This window comes from Denticeps clupeoides, chromosome 12 (assembly GCF_900700375.1).
Source record: "Denticeps clupeoides chromosome 12, fDenClu1.1, whole genome shotgun sequence".
In the NCBI taxonomy this organism is placed as follows: domain Eukaryota; kingdom Metazoa; phylum Chordata; class Actinopteri; order Clupeiformes; family Denticipitidae; genus Denticeps; species Denticeps clupeoides.
In genome coordinates this window covers 9,942,382-9,968,943 of record NC_041718.1, presented here as the reverse complement: position 1 = coordinate 9,968,943, position 26,562 = coordinate 9,942,382, and the positions used below count along the sequence as shown (strand labels likewise).

General features: G+C 40.4%; 1 protein-coding gene across 2 annotated transcripts in view; it reads right to left on the bottom strand.

Moving 5' to 3' along the window:
- The window catches only part of LOC114801141 (caM kinase-like vesicle-associated protein), a 33,547-nt gene extending 8,299 nt beyond the window's left edge, over positions 1 to 25,248 (bottom strand). Inside the window, exon 1 of one of the 2 annotated variants that reach the window (XM_028999134.1) lies at positions 24,997 to 25,248. The gene's annotated coding sequence lies outside the window, so the exon portion shown is untranslated. The remainder of the gene's footprint in view (positions 1 to 24,996) is intronic. The other variant, XM_028999133.1, reaches the window with a different exon arrangement.
- Between the last annotated feature and the right edge of the window lie 1,314 nt (positions 25,249 to 26,562).

Sequence of the window (26,562 nt, the reverse complement as noted above, 5' to 3'; positions counted from 1 at the left end):
TGTTTAATGCCGCAGAGCTGGTGAGCTGTAATGCCCATTCGACTCTGTGGCAGCGGCGGAATAGCCGGCTGCTGAATAAACACAGCAGCATCTAACTAACATACAGACTCTAGAGAGTGTAAAGGAAGTTACATTATCTATAGGAGCTGTAAGTAGCTGTAAAATGTAATTAATTCAATACGAAATGTGCAAAATACTGTTTCAGAATTGCAAAGTTTACAACTATAGCAGAATTATGATTTCAGATTATTCACAGCACTGTCTCTTTGATGTTTGTCCATGTGTGTGTGTGTCTATTTAGGTATGTGCCTTTTTTTATGTGTGGAGGGAGTCTAATTTCTCTATGGTCCAATTACCCCTCTAATTATCACATACGATCTGCCCTGTTCCTCAGGCCTGGTGTCAGGTTACCAGCGCATGGCATTAGCACACTTGGCTGAGAATCAGTTACGTAAGTGCAGCATTCATGCCTAGCGTCCGCTGGTGTAGTCTTCTGGTGAAGGAGGCAATCGATTTGTCTGCAAAATGTTTTACAACACCCCGGCATGACCCGTTCAAGCCTGAACTCCTCTCAGCGCGAGAGCCTCGTATCTCCTGCCATTTTTTGCAGACGTATTCAAGAAATATGGCTCAGAAAATGGATAAGGAGAGAGTGCCAGTATGCGGCAGTAAAATGGGCTGTATGATCTCCCCGCACAGGCACAAGGATCAGCATTTTCTAGGCAGGCGCTCCGTTGAGCAAATCAGATTTCGACCTGGATGCGTGCAAACGAAGTACAGATTAAACTGTTTGGTTGGGTGCTGGGAAATTTAATTGAAAAGTATGAGGCTCCCTACAAAACCATTCTGAGCACCAGGTCAGGCACCCATGTCCAACATATAATTTATGTTTAACAGTACAACAGTATTTCCCCCATGTAGGTTCTTATTGTCTATATTCTTATTAACTATGAGAACCGTTGACTAAAAAATTGGAGGGTGGTATTACGAGATGAACACAGACAACTAATAATTGCAATTTTAGACATATAAATAATTTAAAACTTAAGAACAGAGTAAATGCAGCTGAATAAAGGGCTGTAGGAAAGTTTAACCGGTAAACCCGCTTTGGGGAGCCAATAGTGAACGGAGGAGGTCTCAGCCCTGTGTCACGATGGGTTCTCCTCCAGCGCAAGAAAGCAGCATGAGATAATGACAGAGCAATTACCAGCAGCGAAGCACGTGGACAGTGTGTGCTGAGAGAAAGGGAGAGAGGAAGCAGTGCCGGCCTTTTAGTGTGGGCTTAATGCCACGGCTGTCAAGGCCCGGCAAAAGGTCGCCCACAGCACAACACTACAAAAGGAACCCAACCCTGCAATAACAGACCTCTGTAAAGAGCAACTACAAATGGCATCAGTTCATAGTTTAACATCTAACATCCCATTAATGACTTTGATAAATTCGCATTCTGTTTAGCACAATGATAATTAGAGCGCCCAGTTGCAGAGCTTACAAGGCAGACACCCTAGAAACTGCTGAACTAAAAGCATGGAGAGCACCTTGGACGTGTCTCGATTGGTTTTATGTAACGAACGGGAGGAGAAGCTGACAGTCGAGGGAAAGTGTGTCAGCTTACTGCCGATGTGTAACAGCTGGCAGGGGCTGTTTGCCAAAGGATGAAAATGGCACTTTCTTGTCAGTTTAGATGCACATCGGTGTGGCTTGATGTTCTGGAGGTCTAGAGTCTTACCGATGGCAGGATACTGGACAGTGTGTGTGACCAAAATGTTCCTCAATGCACCTCACTGTCAGAAAGTCTGCAAGGGATGGTGAATCTGATTCAGACATTCATTCATTCAAACCGAAGATGTTCCCAGGGATGAATTGCTTGTTACAGAACAGATGTGATCTCAGCACTACATCCGTTTTTAATCCCATTAGTACGCACAAATTGGGTTTCTCTGAATTATGGCATTTAAAGCTATTAAAAACCAAAGCCTTGAAATGCAGAGCAAGCAAATATCCATATGGAAGTTTGCCATGGTGCATATCATAAAAAGTTCAATTAATGCCAAGGTTGTTTTATACTCAAATGGAACTTTTATAGCTCTTAGACAACCATAAGGCAATGTGTTGCTAAACCAGTTATTCTGACAGTAAGTCTGAAAGATGGAAGTAATTGTTTTTGTATATCCAGAGGACTTAAATATTAGAATAGGCAGAAAACTATAAAACCCTGCGGCATTTTAAAAACCAAAGACAATTTTTCATTTATTTTCAGTTAACTTTAACAAAATATCAGATTGTAATTTATGAAATATGTTGATTATTATGAATTATTGTGAATGAATTATGCATAAAGTCTTTTGGGACAGAGTCAAATAATTCACATTTTCTTGCCGAACTAAACATATGTAATGTTGCAGGTGGTGGTCGTCACTTAGTGGGTAAACCAGAAGACCACAAATTCACAGGTTCAAACTTTACTTACTACCATTTTGTCCCTGAGCAACACTGAGTGTCTTCACTCAGTGGTCTGCCAAGCGGGTAAGGAAACGGACATTAACAATTAGAATCCGGAACCGCCAAGGTGCCACTGAGGTGCCACTGAGTAAAGTACTGTTCCCACACACTGCTCCCCGGGTTCCCTGTCATGGGCTCCCCTGTCATGTGTTGGGTTGGTGTGCTGTGCTGTGACTACTGATTGTAAGTTGCTCTGGATAATGGTGTCTGATAAATGCTTGGGCAATATTTACATGGATGTTCAGGAAACCTGGAGGAACATGGAGCGGAGTGAGCACACTCGGTCTCTCTCGCACACTGATGCCTGCAGAGTTCGGTACCTCATAGACAGGGCAGAGCTAAAATAAAAAGAAAGAGGAAAGACACAAGGCCATATGGGCCATAATTTTCCTGCATTTTACATTTAAGGCATTTGTCAGACACCCTTATCCAGAGCGACTTGCCATGTGCTTCCATGTTTTCATCAATGAATTGATCAATTCTGGTTCACTAGGACCCCCAACTATGAATACAATCTTTTTATTCACTCTGTTGTAGTGTCTATACATAAGTAAGACAATAAGAAAGTTTCAAGTTAATCTAAATATTCTCAACCAAACATGGTGGAGGTTCTAAGATGTTTTGGTGATGTACATTTACAGCATTTATCAGATGCCCTTATCCAGAGCGACTTACAATCAGTACTTACAGGGACAGTCTTCCTGGAGACACTCAGGGTTAAGTGTCTTGCTCAGGGACACAATGGTAGTAAGTGGGATTTGAACCTGGGTCTTCTGGTTCATAAGCGGGTGTGTTACCCACTAGGCTACTACCACTCTAAAAAAAAAGTGAAGTTGTGCTGGGGACCAAGTGTCAGAAAGCTGGGTCTGCATCATAAGTCATAGGTGCTCCAGCAGTACAATGACCCCAAACGTATCTCTAAAAGCACTCAGAAATGGTTGAAGACAAAGCACTGTAAAGTTCTGAAGTGACCAGCAATGAGTAATCCTATTGAACACTTATGGAGAGATCTCAAAATTGAGATCTTGAAATCTGATAGACCTTGAGCAGTTTGGAAAATTCCAGTCAAGAGGTGTAACAAGCTTGTAGATGCACTTGATTTCAGTTATTTTTTTCCAAAGCCCATGGAACCAAATATTAAGTAGAGGGTGCTAATAATTTTGTGTGAAATTATGTCATTATGTCAAGTTTTTGTGTTGCACATAAAAGAAAAAAACCTTTGTAAAGCAAAACATTTGTAATTTAAACAATTTTCCGAGAGAAAATTCCAGTAGTGCCAATATTTTTGGCCATGACTGTATATGGGTTTTAAATTCATAGTCATTTCCAAGTGGGTCTTATTTAACACAAAATATAGGATATCTACACCACAATGGTGTATCCTATTTTTCATTTTACTGACTATCATCCACATCCATGATTGAGCATGTGAAGCAGCTTCAGTTTCAATCTCAGAAGATGTATTCTAAAAAACAATAGGAACACAATCAGTGCAAGACAAGGCCGCCACATTTTATATAAAAACGGAAATGAACTCTTTCATTTGATAACACTAAAACAAAAAAACAAAAAAAACTTCAGACAGTCTCTGCATCTGTCTTGGGCCAAGTAATGGAGGTAATAAGAAACCTCCTAGTTTTCACAGCTGAAAATGGTAGAGGTCCCAAGAGCAACAGTGAACTGACAGTAATTGCCTCTAAACCTTGACTCCCACCCAAAGATAAAGCACCAGGGTGGAACAACATTCTGCAACATCATCACCACCTCATTACATTCTCACTTAAAACTGTTTAAAGAAAAGGGTTCCAAGAGAAAAGACAAAGAGCAAATTGCCTCTAAGACAATTTTGATAGTTTTCTTTAGTTGTCCTTGGGGCTTTTGGAATTCTAATTAAACTGGTAGACCCAGCATATTACATACATTCCGTAGAATACTGAGTCAACTGAGGGCTAAGTTGAATGTAACCAGGCAAGAAAAGGGCAGAATAGCCAACAGAGATGAGGGATGAACAGGTCGTGCCGAGTTAGTGTCACATCAGTCTGTGACTTTGGAAGAGGGATGACAGATGAAGGAACAGAAGAAAGAGAGCTGGCGAGAGCGCACAATGGGATTCATTATTCACGCTCGGCAGCGGCATCGCACGGGGACTGTGCTTTCGTGGCTTGTATCTCGCATTCCACATTTCCTGCGGCATCCGCTTCCCCCCCAAACAGCTCAGAGCACGCTCAGTTCTCGATTTCATAATTACAATCCCCCCTACCTCACTGGAGCCATCGCCTCCCGCCATCTGTTTTCGTGTCTGCGCGTGCGTTTGGACGGCCTGATGATTGCATTATATCAGTCATTCATTCTGCTGACAGGCAGGGATCATTTGTAAAGTTTTGTCGTCGCTGAGCTATTAGCCATAATTGAATTGCACTGTTTCCGTTGACACTCCCCATGGTTATGGGATGTACACTTTTCTCGAGCATTAATTTTAATTTCTTTGCAAACAGAGTCTTTCTGCAACTTTTCCTAGCGTAAATTCCTGAACATCTTAAAATTCACATCCGCTTCCTGAAATAGTTATTCTGATCCTTGTCTCTGTGCTTGCTCACAGGCATATTAAATCTGGGTGATTGTAGGGTAGGGTCAAAGTTGTCTTTAGGATGTGCTTCGGCCATCCTCCAAAAATCTTCACCTCACTGTGCGTGCAGATACACTCACACCTGCCTGCTGCCATTCTTGAGCAAGCTCTGCACTGGTGGCACCCTGATCCCACAGCTGAATCATCTTTAGGAGACGGTCCCGGCGCTTGCTGGACTTTCTTGGGCACCCTGAAGCCTTCTTCACAACACTTGAAGCTCTCTCCTTGAGGTTTTTGATTATCCAATAAATAGTCGATTTAGGTGCAATCTTAGTAGTGGCATTATGCATGCCTGTGATGCCCCTTTTATGCAACACAATGATGACTGCACATGTTTCCTTGCAGCTAACCATGGATAATGATTTCAAGCATCAGTCTTCTATTCAAACTCAGTCAGCGTGACAGAATGATCTCCAACACTCATCAACACTCTCACTTGTATTAAAGAGAGGATCACTAAAATGATCTCAGCAGGTCCACTTTAGGGACTTTACAATTCATCTGATCACTCTTCATAACATTCTAGAGTTTATGCAAATTGCATAATAAAACAGAAGCAGCAAGTATGAAAACCAGTATTTGTGTAATTCTCAAAACATTTGGCCACGACTGTACATGAATAAATAGATAAAACAAAAGTGAAACATGATCTCTAATGAGGTCTGTGAGATTGTCACGCCCAAGGGGGAGGTAGAGGAAACAATGGACTCAAAAATTAAGTTTATTTCTTTTGGAAACAAAATGGGAATCAGGGTTTGTGTTGGAGGACAGCTCTGTAGACTCCAGATCCACATTTGTAGGGGAGCGAATGAGACGAAACAAGCCATACCTCAGGCTCGTTACACCTGTAAGGATCCCAATCCGTGCTAAAAGCATCTTTGAGACCTCTTTCCTGAGACCTCTATGCTGTTCCTCTGTATCTTGGCACAGCAGAGAAATAGAGAAAGGTGGTAATAATGGAATGGGGAAAAAAGCTCTGTTGAAGCTCAGCCAGTGTGTCGATCGGCATTCCTGCTTTATCTTTTTCACACTGCTGCACCTTCCATGTGCTCAGTTCTTGCACACACTGCCACTTACCTTCTCATTCTTCTCCAATTTTTGGCACTGAATGCGTCCTTCAGTCCTTGAGAAATGCGTGTTTTTACCCCATGCCATAAACAGGGGCACCGTCTTTGCTGTTCTGTTCTACAGTTAGCATTACCTCACTTTAGTTTTAATCCTTTGTCAGCTGAAGTCTGCACCAATCTTGCTGTTGCCATTTCAAATGCAAAGATGGTTGTGTAAGAGAGATAACTAAAGACCTGTGCTAGCTCCTTTTTTGTACATCCTGTAAGCTGCTTGGGTAAAAGGGATGGGGAAAAAAAACCTTCCCATCTGCTCCATATTTCGTTTAGAAAAAAAAACACAATAATTAACTCCGAACCTGACAATGAATTTCACATGTGGCTCACAACATATGGTCATCTGCACAGTATACGACAGATAGTAAATTTCATCATTAGTGCACCATGCACTTTAGAGGATGGTGATCCTGATCCTGGTGTCTTGCAACGACTTCATATTAATTCCCAGTACACAGAGCCAACTGTACCTTGGGAATTACTACTCCCCAAATCTGTCCAGAATCAACGTGTTTGAGGAAGATGCACTGGCTTTGGAGAATTGGAGAGTGAGCTGAATATGACTGCTGAGGAAACAGCGTATTCTTATTTACACCGGCAGCGATCTAGGCAAGCAACCATATATTTTCAGCGCATATGTGACTTTACAGGTATTCTGCCTATACACTGAATATATGGATTTTATGTAATATCTAAATATGGAAAAGGGCGTGATGGGATCAGCACAGTGTTGCACTTAGCGTTAAGTAATATTATTTTAAAGATGCGCTTCACTACGCTCTTCATTTCCACATGCCTGAGCATCACACAGAATAATTTATAACCAAAGCAACCTCAGGAAGCATGCGTTACCGTGTTAATGCTGAAACCACAAAAATGCACATTAAGAGCATGTCCACCGACTGAACCGACAGCCCTGGTTCAGAGCTTCTGCTCTCCTCATCAGCTTCTGAAATGATTGCAATCTGTTTGTCAAGGAAGTTTACGACAGGATTTCAGAAGAAAGATGCACTATGTGCACAACACAAACACAAGCAGGAAGTACAGCCAAAAATCTCCAGCAATAATCAAGTTTTTTATGTCCCTGTGTGTCAAAAGGGATTATGCACGCTGTTCCGACGCTGTCCTTTGGACCTTATCACAATTCCTTTGGGAAAGATACATAAAAACTGCCGTTGAGCTGTTCTGCAGTAGAATCAACACTTATCCAACTGTGGAGAATACTTCATGCAGAAGCTAAGAAATGTAATAAACTAAATAGAAAAACACAAATGGCATCAAGCTCAAAGACTTGTCATGGAAAGCACAATGTGAATGTGAGGCCATATTTTAAAAATGTCCCAAAAATATCTATCTCTTATTCCAGAGTGAAGAGAAGGACTGTACAGAGGTGACCATAGCCTGAAAAACACACACACACACAGTGTGTTCAAAGCCACATCTCAATACTATTCAATTCCTTTACTTTACTTTACTTTACTTTATTTGGCAGACGCTTTTATCCAAAGCGACTTACAATTCCTCTATGCAGCCTCAGCCCTGTGCTCTTTAATTGCCTGGCATAAAACTGATGAATAACAGTGGGCTCAGTATTAATGTTGGCTTCATGTTAATTGAAGGTCTTGTCAGACTGCTGACGTGGGGAATGTTGAGAGGAAAAATAGAGGACAAGCGATGTTCTATAAATTCAGGCAGGGTCATTTCTTATCTGACTGTCTGAGAGTTTGGAGATGATACACGCATAAATCTGTTGGAAAACAGAGACCTGCAAGAGACGTTTTCCATGCCAGCAATTACCCAACGTCTATAACTCACTCCCTCAGGCTCGGTCTGGATAATCCATTGTAATTCTGTGTTTTGTTTTTTCTCTTAATGAACTACTACTTTACTATCTTACTGCCACCCATTCATGGCAAAATATCCATTCCAAAATGAATAAAATACATGGTCCCAGCCCCGCAGCACTACAGCAGGGCTCAAAATGCAGAGCACAGAGGCACAGTCGATGGAAACAATGTGGGGCATTAGCAGAAAATGTGCAATTATCACTGGCGTCAGAGAGCATGCAGACCCAGCTTACTGCAGCTATCAGGCGGCTGTCACAGCAGCTACTAGACCTGTGCTAAACTGAGACACAAGAGAATTTGCCATTTGTACAAATAGTTTGTGGCTAAAAAAAAACTAATAAATAATAAAATCCACAAAATACAGTACAGTCCAGTTGGAGTTGTTCTTGCACTCCAGTGGTGCAGTTTGTCAATCTGCCGGAGACTGAAAAGTAAATAAATGAACACAACTTTGATCGAAATTTAAATTTGATCACGTCAATACCTCAGGAGCAGCGATGTTTCACAGCACGGTGCCTGGGTTAAAAATAGAGCCGACTTTGCTTGTTTTGCTGCAGAGGAGGATTTACCTGTGCACATTTTCTAAAGAGCATGATGTAAAATACCCAAATTATTGGTGGCTCATCTGCAGAGGAACCGGTAATAAAAAAGGTGTCGGCTACAGGTCACCCCTGCTACTTTCCCCCTTCAAACAGAGCCTTGCTTAATTACAGACAACATTCTTCCCTGCGCTTATTACACTTAAGTATGAAGCGCCATCCATCTGAGCTGCCTGATGCACTTAGGTGAACAGCCTAGTCACTTATCGCTTATACCCATTTAAGCATTGTTTTTCTGCAGCGAGTCTTTGTGAATAACTTAATAACTGAGATAAATATGTATGAGTCGCACTAAGCAGCGGCATTTGTATATGCGTTTTTTTTTCTTTGTATTGCAGGGTTTCGAGAACTGCAGCAATCCTAGGCTGATGTACGTGTATGCAAATCCACTCATTTGATGAAGGGAAACTGGCAGTTACTCTGTAATGCAAATGAGGCAGACTCTTAACTCAAGGATTTTTATGAGGATTTTTAATGACGCAGGACATGTGCCACCCACAGTCCTTGTGTGTAAAAACCTCAGGACAGTTTACAAGTCATTACCTTACTGCAAGTGAATTTAAACGGATTTTTGTGTGCTTCTACAGTCTGATGCAACAGTAAAAAAACACAGGAGAGTATCCCATTATTGCACACCTGCGACTGTATTTCACTTGAATGGTATACTAATGTACCAAGAGGCGCTTTTACGTTGCTTTTGCGGATATGTTGCTAGGCAGCCATTGCATTGTATTTCAATTATTTCTCAGAATTCATAAATGAAATTATGCAGCGTTTTTCACTTTTGCTGTTATCTTGCTGATTCATAAAGCCAACAAGCAACAGGTTTCAGTATTTTTAATGTGAATTTATTTTAAAGTGATTTTTATGTTGTTATGCAAAGCAGGTTCTGAATGTGATTAATTTTTGTTTAATTTTGAGCAATCTGTAATGACCCATGTTGGACACTGTGATTTAAAGTGTCCAACACATGTCATTTGCATTATTTGTACTGAATTGTAATTAGGGATATATTAGCATTTTCTTTTCAAAGGAACTCAAAGGTTTATCTTGTCCATTTCTGTAGTTTAATCTGGAAAGACTCATCTTCTGGCTTTCATTTGGATTTCTCTTTCAATTGTGAAGATCAGTGGACTTTTACCACACACCAAACAGCTGGGACGCTACAGAGGGACTCATTAATGAGAATCTTTTGCTCTCTTGCTCTTTCAGTCTCTGTCTTACAAGAATCCAGACTCTGCAGGTCAGCATCTTTCCTTGGTAGAACTGAGAGCTGAGTCTGGCTTTACTTTATTTGGCAAATACTATAGCGCCCGAGGCACAAGCACAGCATTTCAGATTGCCCCAATAAACTGTCAAGACTGCCCCTAACAAACTGACTCTCAGATCAGATTGTGCCAGTTTTCAGCACCTTTACTGAGACCTGTTATGTAAGCAAAGCTGTATGCTGTTAAAAAGAGGGTTGGAGGAGGTGCTCGAGTCATGAGTAACTTTCCATCCATGATGACTGCTACAGAAGTACCACAGTGACACAATGCAGAGGAGGTAAACAGATTCTGGCAATTACAAAAGAGTTTGTAAGGCAGCTTACCAAAGAATGTGCTCTAGTTGGGGCAAATGGAAGTGGAGATGGAGAATGGAATGGTTATACTCATACAGGGAACACTCTACATTGTAAAAACACACTTTTGAACTGATATGCATGGAAATATTAGATGCATGTTTCTATTATTCTAAAGACAGTAATAAGTAATAAGTATGTTATCATATTTATCAATTATTTTTAAGACATTATGTAAACAGCTATACAGTCATCTCATGGACAGCTAGCACTCCATGATTTAAAAGCTGTGAGGATGCTGTGATATTGTTGATTACTGCCATCATGTCACCCAGTAAACTAGAATAATCCACAAGAGACCTACCAGTAACGAAGTAAATGTCATTTGTTACTGTACTTAAGTAGTTTTATTGTGTATCCAACCTTTACTAAAGTATTTAGAATTGTGGAGATTTTTTTATTTTACTTTGGTACAATTCAAAGTCATAAATCATTCTTTTTTTTACTTTTTCAAAAGGCAGTCATTCCTTTTTCACATTAAAAACCTTTTATCCATTAGATCAAAACTAAGATGTGTGCATCTTCTGAGAAACGCACACGTTCCGCATCTCCCATGACGCCTCAGAAGGATATAGTATCAATTGAATTACAGCACTCAGCTATTGACCTGCTATAATCCATCTTGCCATTAGTGGCCTTATTTGAGATTTGTTTTTAGAAAAGAAGAAGACTCTTTCATTTTCAAATGCCTTCAATTTCATACAATTTCATTTTACAAGAATTCACCATCTTATCTAAGGAAACAGGTAGAGGTACGATTTAATTCTGATGGAAATTTCTAATTGCTAGTTTCTCAAGTTCAAAGTTCAAGTTCAAGTTCAAATTTATTTATAAAGCACTTTAAAACAGCACGGTTGACCACAGACAAAAGAAAAGAGAGACAGCAAATAAAGAAATAAAATAATAGCACAACAAAATGATATTAACCAATAAAAAAACAGTAAAAAAAACAACATCTCAGACAGATTCGCTGTCCAGTCTAACACCCAAAGTTTTTGGGTGTTAAGATTGGAAATTTTTCTCAACACTGTTAGCTAGACAGGTTGAGAAAACGCGGCTACCCATAATGGCTGTGTTAGTCATTTCAGTGTATTTTATAATATGGTATGTTTTCTGTGTTGCCAGATCCTAAATGTTGAAGTATGGTACCAGCATATGGTATGGTATGGTATTTTGAGAAAAATGATTGTACACACACAAATTCCATTAAGACATTACTCAGAAAATCTGTTTCAATAACACATATTATCATAGACTGTACATATTATAGTTTATAATGCAATTTTTATCTCCAGAACGGATCATGTTCGGCAAGGCAACTGAAGCATTGCACTATGGGATTTCTGTGTTATCAGCACTTCATATTGCCAGGCCATAGTAATAGATCTATATTAAATGATCCTATGGGACCGATGTAATTGTACACCAGGTTGAATATGGCCCATGTGTCAGCATTGAGTGGCTATAAAGGCACATGAGACAACTGTGCAAAAAAAGCCAAGTATGTCTGTGCATTCAGACAAAACTATTGTAACAAATATTTCAATATTTTAATATAACATAAATAAACTAAACTTTGAATGTCTTAGTTACTATAATAATTATTTTGAATTTCATTGAAATTAGTAAAAGTTTTACATCGCGAGATATAAAAATGCACTCACTTCTGTGATACTAAGTGTGTAGTATCAGTAAGAAAAAGAACCTATTTTAAAGAACATAGTCCTGCATAAAGAACTTCATATGACATGCATCATGTCTGCAGTGCACAAGAGGTAATCTCCACCCACTCAACCTATTTCTATAAAGTGTGGTCGGAATTGGCTTTATGGCGGCTCATGCTGGTTTACAATAAGAGATTTTCTTGCATAGTTCAAACCTGTATCAGAACTGACATGCAAGTAAAAATATGTCTGTTTTGATCTTGCAAACTGAATGCTTTTCCCCCCAAAAAAAGCATTTTCTTTTTAAATGCAGGGGATAAAGTCTTTGCTCCAGGACAACAGCAAAATTACATTTCCAGGCAGCCTGTCACAATGTGGTGGCTGAGATAATGGTTATCAGCCACTGCGGGACTGACATTTGTTATTTATTCAAAACACAAATTAATATAAATACAAATACATCCTAAAGGCATGGCATTTAATAAAAACATTTCATAAGGGAACAGAAAAAAACCCAAAAACAAATGACCAACAGTTTGTGGTGAAAGTATGAAAATTCTTCCACTTTTTTTACTTTAAAGCCATTTAAACCTGCAGGCGATTACAATAGATAAGGAAAAATAAGTGAAAATGCAATTCATTTTAAAACAATGTAGTTCCATGGCCTCTAGTTTCTTCAAATAAAACAATCTCACTATCTTACCAAGTGGTGCAATGATTAATAACCCCTCACTAAAGGATATATTCTTTAATTAGGCTGGGAACAGCTTGGAAATATCCTGCCACACATGTCTTAAGCCAAAGATGTCGAATTAGGGGAGCCATTAAATATTTTCATGGCCCAATGACACACCGTGCCAGGCCTCAGCATGCTGGCCAAGGCATTTACTTACATTTACAAGTCACCAGACTAGCTGCTGCTGCACTCATCTGTGTCACCTTTAAAAAAGTTACAGCATACTTAATGAAATGGGAACTGGCTCCTTGTAAAAATGCACATTAGAAATAGAACAGTGAGGTGTTCTAGGACAGTGAGGGGTTCTTTCTCCATTGGTTTGTCTCATTTCTTGAAACAGAAATTACATTCTCAAAATTGCATCAAATTGCAATTGCAAATTGCAAGTGTCTCGGTTGATCTTTTAAAATTGTTATGTACAAGTACGCTACAGTTAGCACAATGAGCCCACATTTATCACATTTTCCAAATAAATAGATCTTGCTGATCTAAACTGATTAGTTAATTCTCAGTCTAATTGGTGTTCTCTCCAAAACATGCCAGCATGATTTCATTGTGTAAGTCATCATATGCAAAATAGTCTGTTCAATTGTCAAAATTAGTCAGGAACATATTCCTATAAAGTCCATTTATGAATTTCTTGGAACATTTGATAATTTCATAACAGTAATAGACAGTCATGTGAAATTAGAACTTAACTAACAAAGAAGGAGTTTCCCACATCTCAGATGACCAATCTGACAGGTGTGAATGGTTGTGAATGCTGAATGCCAAACATATATTTATAGAGCTTGGCCAGGGCCAGTACCATTTGCAGAATGAACACGGAGGTACCTCGCCAAGTACATGAACAAGGGCAAATTTCTGGAAGGAGGAAGAAGAGGGGCAGTGAGGATTTGTGGTTGTTGAATAGGGGGAAGAGGTCGAGGACGAAGACATCATGTTGTCCTGGAGGAAATTCGGGCCACAATTATAGACCATGTTGTCAACCATCGCCTCACAATGGCAGAGGCAGGTTGCCGAGTGCCTCGCTCTACAGTCTCCTCCATCATCCAAACCTTTTGCAGGGAAAATAGGTATGTAATGAGTCAATGGTGGAATGATTGTATAGGAGACATTAGAGTGAACATTACTGTGCGTTATGTAATTCATGTCTGCATTCTGGAGACATGTATAAACTATTCATTCTGTGTGTGTGCATTTGTAAGTAAAACAGCAATACAGTTACATTGATAACTCATTCTGTAACAGATACATAGAGCATACAGTACAGATTGTACTAAATGAGCAACAAGAGATCTGTAACATGGTGATTGCAAATAATGGTAGGACATTGAGACAGATCTGTGATGCAATCCTTCAAGACAATTCCATATTCCCAAATGTCAACTCTATCAGTATCTCCACAATGGAGCGGCTATTGAAGAAGCATCAGATGACCATAAAGCAGATTTACATGGTACAGCATAACAGGGGATCATCTTTATTCTGACCTGGTCCCAGAAAATGAAAGGTCTTGAAGGGTCTCACTTACCTCACTATGTAATTGAGTAAGACAATGTGAATTTCCACCATGGCCTGCTCATCAAGGCCTGGTTTACTACCCATCCAAGGATGCTCATGGAGTTACTACCACCATACTGTCCTTACCTCAAACCGATTGAGGAGGTGATTTTTTTTTTGTGCTTGGAGGTGGTGAGTGTATGAACATCAGGATCAAAACAGTGGGGCAGAGGTGGCCAAGCGGTTAAGGAAGCGGCCCCGTAATCAGAAGGTTGCCGGTTCGAATCCCGATCCACCAAGGTGCCACTGAGCAAAGCACCGTCCCCCCACACTGCTCCCCGGGCGCCTGTCATGGCTGCCCACTGCTCACCAAGGGTGATGGTTAAAAGCAGAGGACACATTTCATTGTGTCACCGTGTGCTGTGTTTTTTTTTTCCTCACTGCATCGCAAGGGAAAATATCCGCTGCGTTGTGGATGAAAATCTACAGTTAATCAGACAGCAGCGCATAAATGGCCAGGAGAGGAAGGGTGATAGACAGCAACCAGTGAAAGTGTTACTGTAGTTGTGAAACTTTATTTACAGAACTGTAGACAAGATATAATTTTGTTTTTTTGTTTGTTTTATATTTTGTACAGAATACTATATACATCTTCTTTTTATGTACCCTAATGTATGGAAGTTACTTTGTGTGTGAATAAAAATGGTTTCTTGGTGGTATGAGGGTAGTGTGTGTGATGTCAAACTTTGGAGGCTGCATGAAAGTAATGTGACACACCACAGAACAACACCCAGTGCACACAGTGAACTGTGTCCGCTGCATTTACTGTAAACATCCCCTTAGTAAGCAGTGGGCAGAAATGCAAGTCTGTGGGGACAGTACTTTGCTCACTGACACCTTGGCAATTTGGCATTTGCTAGACTTCTTCCACAGTGACAAAACATCGAGCCAATTTTGACTAGCAGGGGCACTGACTGTTAACATGAGAAAAGAATTGAGTTTTGACATATGGGTAAACTGTTTTGGGAGAGATATGACTTTTTGCAGGTGATCCATGTTGTTGTGCTCTAATGTTGTGCAGAACTGTAAGACTGTTTGGTCCAAAAATATCTTATAGTTTTAAGAATGTAATTTCTATTTAGAAAATTAGCCAAACCAACAGAGAAAAACTGTAAATGGACAGCAAGAGTCTAAAATAAACAGAAAAATATATATATGCACGCAGTTGTACGAGTACAAGAAAAAAACAAGCATGTGTGAAAGGTCCTATTCTTGGAGCCACAGCCAGTGCAAGGGGACACTCTTGGAGAGGCACTACAGATGGTTTGTGACTCTCCGAGACAAGGCCGTGCCGCCTGCCCACCAGCACGGCCCACCTGCTCCCCTCTGGTGCCAACAGAATGCTGTAGCCCTGCTGGGAGCGCTTCCTGACTCACTTCGCTTGGCATGGGTGGTCCTGCTCTGCTCGGCTCCTCCCCATTCTGCACACTTGCACCGCACGTAATAATTTTAGGCAGTGAAGCATGTCTCACACATGCAGAGACGTAAAATGTGCCCTGGAAACCTCAGGCGGGCAGCAACACGACGTCCCTGTCCATGGCCATTTATTCAGCAGGATACTGCCTCCTCCACGGAAACATGATCCCAGACTACTGGGTTACAGTGAGGTTTTTTTTTTTATCAAAAACCAGAATTTAACAATTCAATCATTGTTTAGAGTAAAAAATAAAATGACAAATAAGGCCAATGTTAATATACAGACTGCTGGCTGATTTATAATAGCAATATGGTTATATTATATTTATACTGATAGAATAAAATAACATAACATTGACAAGAAATGAGACTTAAATGAGCATTGCACAATAAATGGAACACTAAACAATTGAACGTTACCGTGCAACACTGCCATGTTGTATGCGCTGTCAGAAAGTAGACTACTTAATAAGTGTCCACAGGTAATAAAAATAATTTAAAATAAAGTGTCATTACTCTGTCAAGCACTAAAAAACATTAGCAGTCACTAAAGCAGAAGACATATGCACAAGACAACTAAATGTGCAACTTGGCACCATGGAGACTGGTTGCTGTCTCAGTCTTTAAGTTATGGAGCACCTAATGGCGATGTTCCTTTTAAATTTACATTTAATGCATTTATCAGACGTCCTTTTCCAGAGCAACTTACAAACAGTAGTTACAGGGAAGTACCCCCCTGGAGCAACTCAGGGGTAAGTGTCTTGCTCAGGGACACAATGGTAGTAAGTGGGGTTTAAAAATATCTGTGCAAATTTACTCCAACAGTGTGATATACAGAGAGGTTCTCTAGACATCCTCATCCACACCAGGGTCATGGGAAACCTGGTGTCTACCCCAGCTGTTCTTGAGTGCAAGAGTATTCAGGATACCTGTTAACTGCAGTATACAAGTCCATTCAGAAATAGCAATGATTGTGATAGTCAACAAAAAACAACTGGCACAGTAACAACTGTATAGCTTAAAATGTCACTTTTTGAGAGAATAACAGCAGCCATGACATTGAACAACTGACAGGAGGTTGAAAGTGAAATTTGCACAACCACACAAAATACTTTATAGCCATTATAAGATGTGTTGGGTTATTAAGACAAAGTGGGGAGAAATCATAAAAATATCTTTACAGCTCAAATGTCCTGTTTCAGGGACAGTAAATTATAAGTTTATATTGCGCTAAAATGTACTTTTGATAACAGAGATACTTAAAATGACAACACAGTTGTCGGTAGGACTGCAGTAGCATGCCCTTCATGTTTTATTGCTGAGAAAGTGGACAAATCCATCTTTTGGCATTCAGCGGTGTGGTTCATCTTAAAATATAGATTTATATATATAGTCCAAATTTGGACTGCTGCTGGTAGGGCTGGGCCAATGATGCCGTCATTGATTATCAATGTCATCCAGTTACGCATGGGCCACCTCAACAAAAGTATGACTGAGGAAAGTGAAAGTGAAATGATTTTCATTGTAAAACACTGCAGCACACGGTGCACACCACGAAATGTGTCCTCTGCATTTAACCATCATTAACACCAAAAAGTACAATCCCTGTCTGGGTCTCTTTCCCAAACTGGTCTCACTTGTCTGTCAATTATGCAGGCTTTACCCTTAAATCATGATACATATACACACCATACACACACATATTGCTCACTCACTCTTGAAAAGAATGAGTTCAGTTAATTTTATGTATGGATCAATGCATACAATGGTATTGATAGTGATTTTGAAAAATATGTTGGACCACCCTAGGTGCTGGTATTACTACCAAATGTGTCTGCACCTACAGAGAATGCATTATACTTCAGTATTACTGAAGTAACTGAGAATAGTAAAAATCCACAGGTAGCATAATTTTATGTATAGTAAGAAATTATAAAAATGCCAGACAAGCAAGAAATGGTGATGAAAGAACGCGGGTCGATGAACTCGGGTCTATGAAGATCTCGGATCTTTGCAGCGAGCCAATTCATATGTGCTCTGTGGTTTATGTTAATAGATCCATAAAGGAACCTAAAAAAAAAAAACTCCATCCCCACTGAGCAGAGCAAGGCAGGATCCCGGCTCCTGTACTCCCACATGGGTGAGCGAGCCCACCTCTGAAGAGCTTGTTTTTCTCTTCCCTCCCTTCATCCATGCTTCAGTCAATTGTGTGTAGCATTCGGGATCTAAATATACCACCTCTGGGTGTGTTGCAGTAGTGGTGGAACTCGCCGCTCTAACCACCAAGAGTTATTATGCCAGCGCTGAGTATGGAGAGGTTGACGCGTTGCCCATGTAGCTGGGCAGAGAGATGGGGGATGAGTCACCGAGCGTGTGACACAGGTCAGTGCCGTGGGAGGCGGGGAGATGAGCGAGAGAGGTGAGAAGTATGGCACATAATCGAGGCATCCGCCCCCAGCAGCTCTTCTCTGCTGACCATGATGAATGTGTCTCCTGCAGCACAGTGCTCTGGCAGGAACTCCTCCCCGAAATGTGCTGCCGTCACCTGAGAAGAAGTGCAGTTTTGGGACTTGACCACCAACCGCTGCTGTTTTGTGAGCCGTGCAGTCCCACAGCATCATGCAATGTGAGCAGTGTACTCAAGTAATATGGAATGCACTCTCTTTCATATTTCTGTGTCTCTGTAAAGCATATTTTTCCAATAAGCAATGTTACCTTACAGTTATATAAAATAACTTTTTGAATAACTTTGTTGTCAATGATAACATACTTAACTTTACAACTATTTAGGAAAACGTAACACACCGCTCTCAACATTATAATAATAATTCTTTCCATGTAGTTGGAAAGCGACTAATGACCCTTGGTGTGTTCAGCAGCAGTCAGTTTCTCTGGATAGGCATTTCTTAGTTCATAGAGCACATAAAAACACAAGCAAATATTACCATTTAAAATAATGAATAATCACAGCCTGCTATTATTGCTGTAATTTAATCGAATGACATCACTAATACAATGTTTGTAAATTTACTGCTACATACCCAGCGGGCACAGTATTAGTGTAGGAGCCCATCTGCTTTCGGAGCATTGATTCAACACAACGGTGGAAATGCTCCTCAGGGAATTGGGTCCATGCTGACTAAACAGCATTGTGCTGATTTGTCAGTGGACCTGCCGTTCCATCTCAGCATGAAGGTGCCTGGTGGGACTGAGTCTCTGGGAACTCTGCTGGGCACTGGAGTACAGTTCTCAGAACCAGCCTGAGCTTTGCAATTCAGTGCACTGCCCCTCAGGGTGCACACTAAAGTGTCACAAATGTGTGGCGAGGAAAAGACGGACGCTTCTGCTCTACTCACAAAATGGGTTTAATGAACAAATCACGGACCACTGGCACACACAAAGGCAAGTAAACACTGGACATTCACACAGGACCCAATATGGCGATGACGGAGGACAGGACAAGGACAGGGAGCAGCAAGGATACATTTGTACAACACATGACAACAATCAAGGCATTCAGGCCATCAAGACAAACACCAAACTTCAGTCAGGAAGACATAACACTAGAGCACCAGAAAATGTGCAGTAATGTCCGGCACTGGTGTTGGCACTTGATCCTTGACCTCAGCTACAATACAGAGTCCCAAGTGGCACCAGTCTGATCTGCTGAAATGAAACCGGAGCCACTTGCTTTTCACACTTCAGCAGCTAATCTGACCATTCTGTTCTCCTGTTGTTTGTTGCCTTGGTAACAGAGTGCTTCAATGGCATGTCAGCGCTGCACAGATCCAGCAGTTTGCAAAAAAAATAAATACATAAATCACATGATTTTGGGGGAGGAGGATGAATGCTTGGTTACATGTGGCTAAAATTAGGAGCTTCGTCTCACACACATTTTTATATCAAGAAATTCTGTGGCATATTTTTATACAAGTATTTGGAGTATTTTCAGATAAGAAAGCTTCTGAAAATTTCACTTTGTGAGATTATTTAAGTTCTCCTAGTCTGTCTATGGTCCTGTAGTGGAAAGAAATTCCAATATGCATCATGCGTGCTTTGGCCATTCTGTTTCACCGATCAGCGAGCGGCATCTCAGACGATCCAATCTGGAATGTCCCCCCTCCAACTGTCATGGCTTGAAAATGTGCAAAGCATAAAATGAGCTCAAATGTATTTTTTGGAGCTCCTTCATGCAAGACTCGGGAGAACCAGTCGGGTAATAACATTTTTTTCTGGAAAATCGCTGACATGACTTCAAGGTTTTGCCAAACATTGTGGTTGGTGAATTGTGTTGATGACATAATTTCCGCAAAAGCCCACTCAACTTCTATAGGCCGCTCTCCGCCTCTCTCCTCCCCATTAGCATTTAAAGCTACAGACACCGAAATGAGGCGTCCTGGGAAAATCTCATTGTGTGGCTGAAGTTCTGCACCACGGCTGAATTTTGGAAAGAGACTTCAGATACAGTATAAGGGGACCACTGAGCCCTATATGAAAGCCAAAAAGTTAATAATAGGGAACCTTTAACACAGGACTTTGAAACAGGATTCATTTCAATTTGCAATTTCAATTTACTGTCAAATTTAAAATGTCATCAGAATCTACTTACTTTTGTCATATTCTGCCAAGGTTGGCCATTATCTTCATGGTCTGCCATACAACTTAAATGTAATTGGATTTTCATGCCTATCCTTGACATAAGTCACTGCTTATTGACCAGTAAAAGCCATTTCAGATGTAAAGCTTACATCTGAAATGGCTTTTACTGGTCAATAAAAATAAATTTGAGGGTGAAAAAGAACACAGAAAAACAAAATGCATGGCGCTTTAATAGTAATCGCAGACTTCTTCACATACAGCCTGGTGTGAATTTCATGACATCCAAAAATTTGCCATATTTGTACTTATTCATGGGTGGTCATAGCCTAATGGGTAAGACACTTGCCTAAGAACCAGAAGACTCAGGTTCAAATCCCACTTACTACCATTGTGTCACTTAATCCTAAGGGCTTCTGATAAATGCCCCAAGTGTAAATGTAATTGTTAATGGAAAGCTGTTTAAAAGTAACACACACAAATACACACATATAAGAAGTGAAATCTCAATTCATGACTGTCATTAGTCAACAATGAATAAACAGCACAGTATTAAGGTTGTAGCGTCTGCACCCCCTTAAAATTACTAAAATGAACAAAACTTCATAAGTCTTTTCTAGTCTTTTTAAGCTTTTATTTCAACTAATTTTTTTTATTCAAATAATTACATTTTGCATTACATTTGAAAAAAGAAAACTACAGACGGATGTCAATGCTAAGATTTCTTATCAGCTCTAATGCTGAGAGCAGACACATTAGATGAAGAGGACCACGTCATAATTCCTTGGACAAACGATTCACCATTAGATGGAAATGTCTACGGCAGCAGCATGAATCGATGCAGAGGTGAAATATTAATCAATTTCCATTTAAAATTCCGCTTTAAATTTGCTATTTGCGGAGGCTATCAGCTGGAGTGGCTCTTTGAAGCTGCCTGACGCCAGATGTAACCCTTTCAGTGGAGTTGGGCTTTGAGGACAGAGAGTCTGGTCTTTTAATTTTGTTTAAGGGAGTCTTTTCCTCCAATTAAACTCCTAAACTACTTTGCTCTTATTTCTGTCTTTGCTGAGAAAAGAGAGATCGCATTCTTTGTCAATTATGCTGAAAGGAACAATATGTCCAAATGTGCTTTTAGAGAGTCTATTTCTTTTTCACTATTCACTTTTAATCACTCTATTAGTGTAAAAGGTTTTACAAACCGTGTTGCAGCCAGTGTGTAAAATGCAAAGTGCTTTCAGTAATCAATTACACAATTTAAAGCTTAAAAAGTGACATTTTCAACAAATAATTAGATATAAATACATTTTCAACAAATAATTTATATCTATGCAATGGCTAATTTATAGATGGCTTAAAGGCTGTTCACTTGCTTGATGGCAATTGAAGTGACATTTAGGGCCTTGTAGAGACAAATGACAAAATGGAAGATAGGAATTGGACTCCCAATGCAGAGCCCGAAGTATTAAATATAAATCTAAAATAAAATCTATACTTGTTATGTGTAATGCCAAAAGGATCAAATATGACACAAACAAAAACAGACTTGCATGTTATTTCTGCTATTATCTGTTTTATTATTATTATAGTTTCGTTATTTTAAGACTAAATATTACTGAAATATTACTTTTAGACTGAAATATTATTTTTATTTCTTTCTTCTTATTTCTTGCAAGGTAAAACAGAGTAATACTACTTGCATGGGCACACTCCAGTGGTTACAATTAAAGAATGAACCTTGCTGACATTGTTATAGATTTGCATCTCACCGTTACCCTATAGCTGACTGAATAGTAATGTGTAAAATCTGACAAGTCAGAACAGGATCTAGATCTAGATTTAATTACATATTAGCTGCCATACATTTTCTGCCGATTCACAGATGGCTGTAGAAGCATTACTGACCCAATACTTTCATCTACCAGTAGGAATGTTAAAAACAATATAGTTAAAACCTGATACTGGCATGCAAAGGCTAAAAAAAAAGCAATGGCGATCACAGATCCAAAAAATGACCAAAAAGCACATTTTAGATTTTACAACACTGTGGTCACCTTTCAACAGCATGGCAGTTCAGATAAAGTGAACACCGCAAGATATTATAACTTGGCATGGAGCTACTGGAACTGCTCCAGGATCTGATTTTAGCAAATGTCAGGGCCAAGCAGCACTCAAAAAGTCCTCTGCATTCCTTTAAATATTTCGGCCCTGCCTGACACCGAATGCTGTACATCAGCAGTCATTTCATGAGAGGAGTTAAGCCTCAGCAGCGCTGCCCAGATGGGACACACACCAGCCAGCGATGGAGGCTGCTCTCCCCTTCCGTGGCACGCCATTCCAGCACACAACAATGAGAAAGTCACCTCGACTGAGAAAATACAGGAATATGAAAGGCTGAAGGCTTGCAGCAGAAGCCTGGTGGAATGAGAGGGAATAATGCTCTTCATCTGGCCTGGTAACATGCATCTCTTGTAGCCTGCAGCCCATAGTCGTCACCATCACTCATACCTCCCATCCAGCACTGCCTGCCGCACTCTGGAGCATCTCCTACTTTAAACGTATGACAGTTTTTATTCTCTGCAGCAAAACAAGCAATTAATCCTCGCCGCGGTGAGACTGGGAGAAATAATGAATTTCTTTAGTGATTCCTACTACAGTTGTCACCAGGAATTTTGGGGCGTCATAAAGAATCGTCTTTCAGATCTAGAATGATACCAAGCATTCATTTAAATTGATGAAAGTATGGCTTCGCCAGATCCAAGACCTAAATCCAACAGAAAATCTGAGGGGTGACGTCAGGATGGCTGTGCACAAGAGACGCCTTCGCAATCTGACAGAAGAGTGGACAAATATTGCCAACTCAAGATGTGCCACAATGACAGACTTCTACCCAAGAAGACTGAACGTTGTAGTTAAAGATGCTGCAACAAGGGTTTGCAGACTTATTCAACAAGCTTAATGTACATTTTTATGTTTTGCATTTTTCCCCTTTGTATTGCTTTTCAATTGAACTGTAGAGTTTATAGGTCACATTAAACATGGGTAAAGTTTTTGAAACATTTTTTTACATCACACATACCTGCCATTTTAGATCCACTGTACCTGACCCTATAAAGCCGTCAGCCCTTAGAGTTAGTACAACCTTTGACCCCATTAAAGAAAGCCCTGGTTGCCAAAGGAGACAAATGTAAGCCCTCATTGATTAATTTTATTGGCAACATCTGAACTGAATCCTCATTGGCTTGTGTGTAACTAAGTGTTATAATACATGACAAGTGAAACGGCTCTGGATAACGTGACCTGAAGAAAAAAAAGGTCATCAAGGACCATATTGGTTAATATAAATAAATCACTGAATGAAGTGTATGCTGGCGCCGTGGTCCTCGGCATGCATGAAATAAACAGATGTGGTTCTTCAGCCTTTTGGAAGTGGCTGCCATGTGACGTGCGTGGGATCCTCTTTCCTAGGCTGCTGCGTTCCGCCACCTGAGGCCAAGACCCCTTCTGGTACAGCGCGAAGCACGCAAAGCGGCAAGCTTACAGTCCGCACTGCGTCCCGAAAGACCCCGATGAAAGGATGCCTTTAGCCAATAAACATGGATGGGTGAGGTCACGCTGCAGCCAGTTTACACTTAACGTAGCGTTGCAGCCTGTGTGGGTAAAATGCAAAGCGCTCCCTTTAAAAGCAGACAGAATTGTGACATTTCTCACATAACATGAAGAATTCATTAAATGCAGCATCCAGAATGACCCGCTGTGTTAATACTAGTCATCATATGCACGTTTTTATTTTTCTTTTCTAAATGGCTGGTAGCTCTTCGCTCAAAGTTCCCATCGAATTAAAGTTCCAAATTGATTAAGAATCTGAGGAAGCATTTACACACACCTGCGGACCGAGAACACACACACACACACACACACACACACACACACACACACAGTGCAGCAGATTTAAAGTAGTTCCACAACTAACAGTAGTAGAAACGCCTTCCTAACTGCAGGTCACGTACAGGCGAATTAATTTCATAATGAGGTCGTAATCTGTTTAATTACGACATTGGCCAGGCTGGGAGGGGGGAAGCAGCCCGTAACGTGTCGCTTTAGACGCGACAATAAGACTAATAATGTTGAACAGACTGACGACTTTTATACCGCAACACCGCAGGGCACAAAACTTACGTCAACTCCGGCGACATAAAAACAGTTTTTACGTGAATTTTTGCTTTTAATTCGACGTGTACGTGCCGAACCGTCGTATGAATCCCGGGAATCCTAAAAAAAAAAAACCCAAAAGACCAAAAGGTTTGTCAAGAAAATGCGTCAGGCGCGGTTACCATGTCGTGTTGCGCCGTATGTTCGTATTTTACACAAGTTATTCGTTATGAATCTTTTAACCTCTGCAGCGATCTGTCGCGCTTTCGCCACCCAAACCCATGCACGACGGATAAGGATCATTTCGGCCGATCATAATTTCTGGGAATTATTACTCCCGGGGTGGCGGGAAAAGAAGCGAAAAACGCCGCATCAACTCTGAAGTAAACACGCGCCGGAAAAGTGCAAAGGAAAAACCTCTCATTCTTGAAATGTTATTACACAGCAAGTTTGTAACTGTTTCACAAACAGAACCACGCAAGGGTTAAAACGACAACAACGACAGCAACGACAAACCAAAAAAAAAAAAAAGCTTCCAAAACTTGTGTGAACTCACTTGGTTTAAATTCGGACGGCTTTGTCGCGAGTCGGGAAGAGTTGGGATGCGGCTCCCATCCGCGGCGCGCTGCGTCTGCTGGAGAGATGATGCGCCGCAGAGAAGAGGAGAGGAGGAGAGGAGGAGAGAGGAGAGGAGAGCCGAGCAGCACCCTTAATCCGACAGGCGTCCTACTGGGGTGTGGCCACTCGTCATACCCACGCAAGAAGCCCGATGCATGGTTGCGTGCGATGTTCCCCCCTCCTCCCGAGCCTTCGGGTTTTATTAACTGCGCGTCCTGCTGCTGCTGCTGCTGCTGCTTTCTTTGATTTCACCCTCGCCACCTATCTGCGTTGTGTCATGGAGCAAAAAAGGCATAGATTTCAATTCTGCAAAGGGAAGAAATGATATTTTATCTATTTTGAATGAATATAGTTTTGCATTTATTTGAGTACTTTGCTTACTATTTGCTTATTTGCTTATTCACTGTGTGCACCGCGTGCTGTGCTGCTCTGTATCACAATGACAATTACTTCACTTCACTATTAGGAGGTCTACATATAGTAAAATAACTACAGTATGAACATTTTCATAACAGATTTGACATTAGTAGCATAAAAGCATTGTGGGTTTACATATATCCGCTTATCCAGCTATCTGTAAAAATTAATTTTTAATGATGAATAGATATACCAATATCATTCAATTGAATGACATAATGAAGATGAAATGAAAATGTAATTATAAAACTATTATGTTTCCTGTGCAATTTTGAACACATACATTCTTTACAGGTAGTTTCAAGTGATCACTGTTACAATTGCAATAAGTCCTCTGCAATTAAACCGATGTTCCAGTTGGGATAAAACCAGCTTTGTCCTGGAGAGGCTTTCCAGTCACTTATTTTCTTGAAGCATTTTTACTATTTGCCCTCAATGCAAATGCATAACCATACACTGGGTTAGTCACAATGGTCAAATGAACATGCCCAGTGTTGCAGTTTTCTACTATCAAACAAGTATAATGGTTTAACGGCAAGGCTCACCATAATCACCTTACTCTCACTAAAAGAGATTACTCCTCTTGACCACAGTATAGTATAGCATTTACCAAGTATGAACTCTTTTTTCCCCTGGTAGCTGGTTTAGGTGATAAAAATACAAGTCACCTAGTTAACGGTTTGGTAGAATTAGCTCTAAGCTAGGTCCTCAAACTATACTATTATTTGTGTGTGTGTGTGTGTGTGTGTGTGTGTGTGTGTGTGTGTGTGTGTGTCTGTTTTGTGTGACAATTGCAGAGAAAGTGATATACTGTAGATGAAGCATGAGGTAAAATATTGATCAAACATGGGCTTTTCAGAGGCAGTAGTATCATTACAGCAGAGTCAAAGGAGAAGAAGCGCTAGCTTTTTAGTTCAGTTAATGCAATGTTATAACTCAACTCACACTGACTTCCATAAAAGTCAAGGTGTCTATTACACCTACAGTATGAACCATCTGCCAGAAATTATCTGATTTTCCAGGTTCTGGTTGGAGGATTGATTTGGAGGACCAGTGATTTTGAGTGAACATGAACAGTCTTGGTGAT